Source organism: Gavia stellata, chromosome Z, assembly GCF_030936135.1.
Source record: "Gavia stellata isolate bGavSte3 chromosome Z, bGavSte3.hap2, whole genome shotgun sequence".
In the NCBI taxonomy this organism is placed as follows: domain Eukaryota; kingdom Metazoa; phylum Chordata; class Aves; order Gaviiformes; family Gaviidae; genus Gavia; species Gavia stellata.
In genome coordinates, this window is record NC_082637.1 from 71,805,387 (window position 1) to 71,811,386 (window position 6,000).

Here is a 6,000-nt window from a genome sequence, read left to right on the forward strand (position 1 = left end):
TGCATCTGTGTTTTATGTTTCTTAGCATTACAGGCTGTTTTGCTGGCAGGCTAAGAGGAAAAGGAGTGACAATGGGGTGTGCTGTAGCCTTGTTGCATTCCTCCTGTTTTCAAGATGTAGAGTCATCTGATGAGTCATGTGCATTGTGGTTTTATCAGAGTGCAGAAATTAATCTTGATAGGAACACCACATTCCTCAATTTCACTGCTGTTAGTTATGCGTTTGGTTATCAATAGAGGCCATTGAACAGGACTTCCTAAATCTTCTCATAGCCTGTACCTCTTATTGAGACACTGTCCAGATTGGAGTGCAGCGAATGAGACATGAAAGAGCAGGATGCCATTCCTTCAACAGCCTGCATTGTTCAGGTACATGTTTCACAGCTGAATGCGTTTTCTTGGTGTGCTCCCACAGGAAGGTTGTCACAACCTCCCGCAAGCCATGTATGACAGGGCATGGTCAGTGATCAGCTGTGTATGTGAGAGGTCTCCACATGGAGTATTCTTGGTTTAAGCAAGAACCTTTTACTAGAGATGTGATCAGTTCCTATCCTTGTCTTGACTATTCTTTCCTAAATTTATGTATACAGATTTCCCTGATGCCAAGGACAGCAGATTTGTTCATTCCTTACTGCAAATGAATATTCTTTATAAATTACCAAAAAGAAAGTATGTTGGCATTTTTGATATGCAGGATATCAAGAACTGAGGACCAGCGTTTTCTTTCTGGAAGAAATCAAACATAAGGGAAAAGGCTTTGGGAATGTTAACGTATTGATACGAGACAAGAGCATTTGGCACGGCACAGCCTTTTGTTCTGGTGTTTGGAGAACACAATACCCCTGGGTGTCAAGGGGCATTACTGTCAGTGATTCAAATTCGCCATACTTTTATGACACATATATTCTGCCTCACATATTTGATTTTGCCACCCGTTTTCAGGGGCTCTGCGTGGTACGGTGGAAGAATGTTCTGTCCTTAATAAACAGACCTCTTTTCTGTTTTCACAGTGGTTTCTCAAGGACGAGGGAAGGGCATGTTCATCACACCATGGGCCTTGTGCTTCCCTCTGCCGTGCAACCAAGAGAAGAGCAGGGGCGTGCAGAAACCGTTCCCCGAGATCCTGGTATTCTGAAATGTTACCGGGGACCTGTCTGGAGTGTACCGCTCTAGCATCAACACTGTTTGTAAGACTAATCTTAGGAAAAGATTCATTTTAGATGGATGAGACATTTTATACGGAAAAAATCCCTAACCTGACAGTGATCGAGGCAGCGATGGTTTGGCAAAGGCACCCACCGTGAGCTGGAAGTGTCTCAGGAAGGAATTAAGAGTATGGAAACAGTGACGCCCTGCAGCCTGGAAATAGGGGGTGATTTACGCTGGCTGCTGGTGATGCCAGTGCTTTCTGCGTCTGTGTCCCTGTTGTGACTGCTAGCAGCAGTAGAAAGATCTGCTCTCTGCACCCTCTTGTGAAAGTTCTCCACAATGACACCGTCACAAATCCACAGGCCATATGTGGCAGGGAAAATTGCTGTGCCAGTCACACCTCCAATGTGCCAGCACGTGAGATGCGAGCGCTGAAGACCTGGTGCTGTCATCAGCTGTTGAACCCGAGAAGCGTTAGAAACAGGGGAACCCGCTGTATTATTCACCCCGTTCCTCGGCAGGTCACTCCTTTCCACAGCTGGCTTCTTCACTGTTTCCAAAGACGCTTGGAACTGAGCTCTGCATGCACATACATGAACTGCCTCAGCACAGGCACAGACACCTCCAGCAAAAAAACCATCGACCCAACTTGGAGAGGTTCCTTCTTTGTCACACTCTGTGGGGTGCGGAGATAAGTGCTGGAGGTGACAAGGTTACATTGCATTCCAACTCCTTAATTACTGAGTGCCAGCGGAGTCCGGGGGTGGTGCCCAGTTGGGTCCCCATCGGACCGGAGGCAAAACCAGCTTCCCCTTCTGCCCACTCTGCCAGAGGCATCTGCTGCGCTGCGGGTGTGCGACAGCAGCAGGATTTCCTGCGGGATGAGGCACCACGGACATGACTTGGGGGCCGATGGATGAGCTCTCCAGCAGGCTGGTGCCACCCAGGGTGAGGCGCAGGGGGCAGGGAGAGGCACCAGGAGAAGGGGCAGAAAACAGCACCCACAGACTGTGTCAGGGAAGTAGGAATTTATTTGCTTTTTCTTCAGTTAATGGAAGCTGGAGTCCCGCTAGCGCTGCTGTCGGGGCGGCCTCTTGCAGGGCTGGGCAGAGTCCTGGGGATCAGGGGCCTTCCTCTTTGGGGGACGCCGGGGCCCCCCAGGCGAGCGGTCCCTGCCCGGGCCGGGAGCGGAGGGGCTGCGGCTGCAGCCCTGGGCAGAGGGACCTGCTGCCACCGCCTCCCCCGGCTCCTCCTGGGGCGGCCCCTGCTCTGCAGGGACGGGCGCAGATGGGGGGCGGCCGGGACCCCCACGGATGGCGGCCTCCGACGTGCCGGCTTGGTCCTCCCTGTCGGAGCCTGCAGAGCTGCTGGAGGAGGCCGCGTGGGGGGCGGGAGTCCGTCCCCGGGAGGTGGTGGGGCTGGTGGGGGCTGCCGGTCTGTTGTCCTCCCCCACGGCAGCGCGGGTGCCCTGCTGCTCCACGTGCCAGCGGATCTCCCTGCTGCACAAGTGCACAGCGGCGATGATGAGCCGGAGGACGATGTCTGTGTGTCTTCTTGTAGGTAGCCCTGAAGCTACTGCACCAACATCTCCTCGTCCAGGCCCCAGAGGCACAGGTAGGCCAGCACGGTGCCGTCCGCCGCAGCCACCTCCCACCACTGGTCCCCGAAGAGCACCCTGAGCTCCCTTCGCAGCCACGGCAGCAGGGGCCTGATGTTATCTGGGCTGCTCTTGAGAAAGTCCAGCCGGACCTCAGGATGGAAGATGCCCACCAGAGCCCCGGGCACTGGCCCTGCAGCCCCCTGCTCGTCCTGGTGGTCTTCAGCTGGTGGCTCTGCTGGGCCTGGACGTCAAATGTCAAATATCCATCCTCCGACTGCACCGAGAACAAGACGCCAGTCGTCACTGACCTGCACAGAGGACAGTTTGGGTTCTGCTGCGTCCAGCGCAGTGCACAGCCTAAGCAAAATTGGTGGAGGCAAGGTGACATGAAGACGATGTCCTCTTCATTGTCGTGGCAGACGGGGCAGATCCACTCGCTCTCAGCCGCCATGCTCTCTGCACGCTGTGGTGGGCTGGGGAGCGCTGAGGATGAGGAGCTGCTCCCTCTCGCTGGCACCGCAGCAGTGGGAGGCGTGCGCTGCAAAACGGAGAGAGGCCGTGGTCACTCGCTGTCCCAGGGAGTGGAGGGGAGGAAGAAATGCCCAGGCCCCTCGAGAAGGACACCCTCCCGGCTCCTGAGCCCCATCGCCCTCCCCGCGGTGACGTTTCCCCACACAGCTCACCTGTGCTGCTGCAAGTGCACCCTGCGGTGCCCGGCTGCCTGAACCAGGCAGGGCCGGGGAGACACAGGGGATGGCTCCGGCACGGGCACCGAGAGCTGCCAAGGGCAGCCCCCAAAGCACCACCCAGCACCAGAAGCCTCGCTCGACCCTCCAGACCTCGCAGGCACGCTCGGAGGGAGTCCAGGCACGAGCCAGGCTGGGCCAGGCTCTGCCGGTGGCCCAAGATAAGCGGCAAGGGATGTGAGGTCACAGTCCATCGCTCACTGATGTCACAGTCCACCGCTTGGTGCCATCACCGCCCACTGCTTGGTGACGTCACCTTCCACCACTCGGTGATGCAACAGCGGGCCTTGCAGCCCTGCAGGCACACAGCATCAGGAGCAAAAAGAACATATCATTTCTTGTTTTCATATGCTACATTTCCCTGCCGCTCTAGCTTGGTCGCCTGCAACACGTGCCCGTGGCTGTGTATCTTGTTACCACTCCTGATGCCTTGCAGAGGTCTCCTGCGAGGGGGAGTGTGGTAAAGAACCTGCAGTCTAACCGGGATAAAATAGAGGATGGCAAGAAGGCACACTCGTACCCACTGTGGAGCCTTGCCTCCAGCCTCCAGCCTTGGAGGCAAGGTGACATGTAGACGATGTCCTCTTCATTGTCGTGGCAGACGGGGCAGATCCACTCGCTCTCAGCCGCCATGCTCTCTGCACGCTGTGGTGGGCTGGGGAGCGCTGAGGATGAGGAGCTGCTCCCTCTCGCTGGCACCGCAGCAGTGGGAGGCGTGCGCTGCAAAACGGAGAGAGGCCATGGACACTCACTGTCCCAGGGAGTGGAGGGGAGGAAGAAATGCCCAGGCCCCTCGAGAAGGACACCCTCCTGGCTGCTGAGCCCCATTGCCCACCCTGGGGCGACATTTCCCCACACAGCTCACCTGTGCTGCTGCTGCAAGCGCACCTTGCACTGCCCGGACAGTGGGCCTTGCGCCCCCGTAGGGGCACGGCATCAGGACAAAAAAGAACATATCGTTTCTTGTTTTCATATGCTACATTTCCCTGCCGCTCTAGCTTGGTCGCCTGCAGCACATGCCCGTGGCTGTGTGTCTCGTCACCACTCCTGATGCCTTGCAGAGGTCTCCTGCGAGGGGGAGTGTGGTGAAGAACCTGCAGTCGAAGCCACCGAGGCGAAGGGCTCCGGAGCAGAGGATCGCGACGGGGGACCCTTCCTAGGGCGGCTAACGGCGAAGGCGAAAGCTCAGGGAGAGAGAGGGTGCCCCAGCCCGCCCCCACACCGCCCCCACACCGCCCCCCCGAGCCGGCAGCGCGAGCTCCTGACGAGCGGCAGCTCTGACTCAGCGTGGGCGGGGACTAGAGGGGCGGCGGCAGTTTAAAACCCAGAGTGCCCGCCATTTCGGCGAAGCCACCGAGGCGAAGGGCTCCGGAGCAGAGGATCGCGACGGGGGACCCTTCCTAGGGCGGCTAACGGCGAAGGCGAAAGCTCAGGGAGAGAGAGGGTGCCCCAGCCCGCCCCCACACCGCCCCCCCACCGCCCCCCCGAGCCGGCAGCGCGAGCTCCTGACGAGCGGCAGCTCTGACTCAGCGTGGGCGGGGACTAGAGGGGCGGCGGCAGTTTAAAACCCAGAGTGCCCGCCATTTCGGCGAAGCCACCGAGGCGAAGGGCTCCGGAGCAGAGGATCGCGACGGGGGACCCTTCCTAGGGCGGCTAACGGCGAAGGCGAAAGCTCAGGGAGAGAGAGGGTGCCCCAGCCCGCCCCCACACCGCCCCCCGAGCCGGCAGCGCGAGCTCCTGACGAGCGGCAGCTCTGACTCAGCGTGGGCGGGGACTAGAGGGGCGGCGGCAGTTTAAAACCCAGAGTGCCCGCCATTTCGGCGAAGCCACCGAGGCGAAGGGCTCCGGAGCAGAGGATCGCGACGGGGGACCCTTCCTAGGGCGGCTAACGGCGAAGGCGAAAGCTCAGGGAGAGAGAGGGTGCCCCAGCCCGCCCCCACACCGCCCCCCGAGCCGGCAGCGCGAGCTCCTGACGAGCGGCAGCTCTGACTCAGCGTGGGCGGGGACTAGAGGGGCGGCGGCAGTTTAAAACCCAGAGTGCCCGCCATTTCGGCGAAGCCACCGAGGCGAAGGGCTCCGGAGCAGAGGATCGCGACGGGGGACCCTTCCTAGGGCGGCTAACGGCGAAGGCGAAAGCTCAGGGAGAGAGAGGGTGCCCCAGCCCGCCCCCACACCGCCCCCCCGAGCCGGCAGCGCGAGCTCCTGACGAGCGGCAGCTCTGACTCAGCGTGGGCGGGGACTAGAGGGGCGGCGTTCCAATGCCCTCGGGTACAAGAGCAGCCCCCAGGGAGCGCGGCGACCCGGAGCGCGGCGACCAGGGCGGGCAAACAGGACGTGGCGCGTCAGAAGAGCGTGGCGCGTCAGTTTGCGCGTCAGTTCGCGCAGGCAGGGCGAGCAGGGTAGGCGAGCGGGCAGGGCGCAGTCCTGCCCTCCTGGCTCTGAAGGCTCTCCGGACGAGTGGTCACTGCCCCCCCAGAAGAGGACCAGCCATGGTCTCCACTCGGCC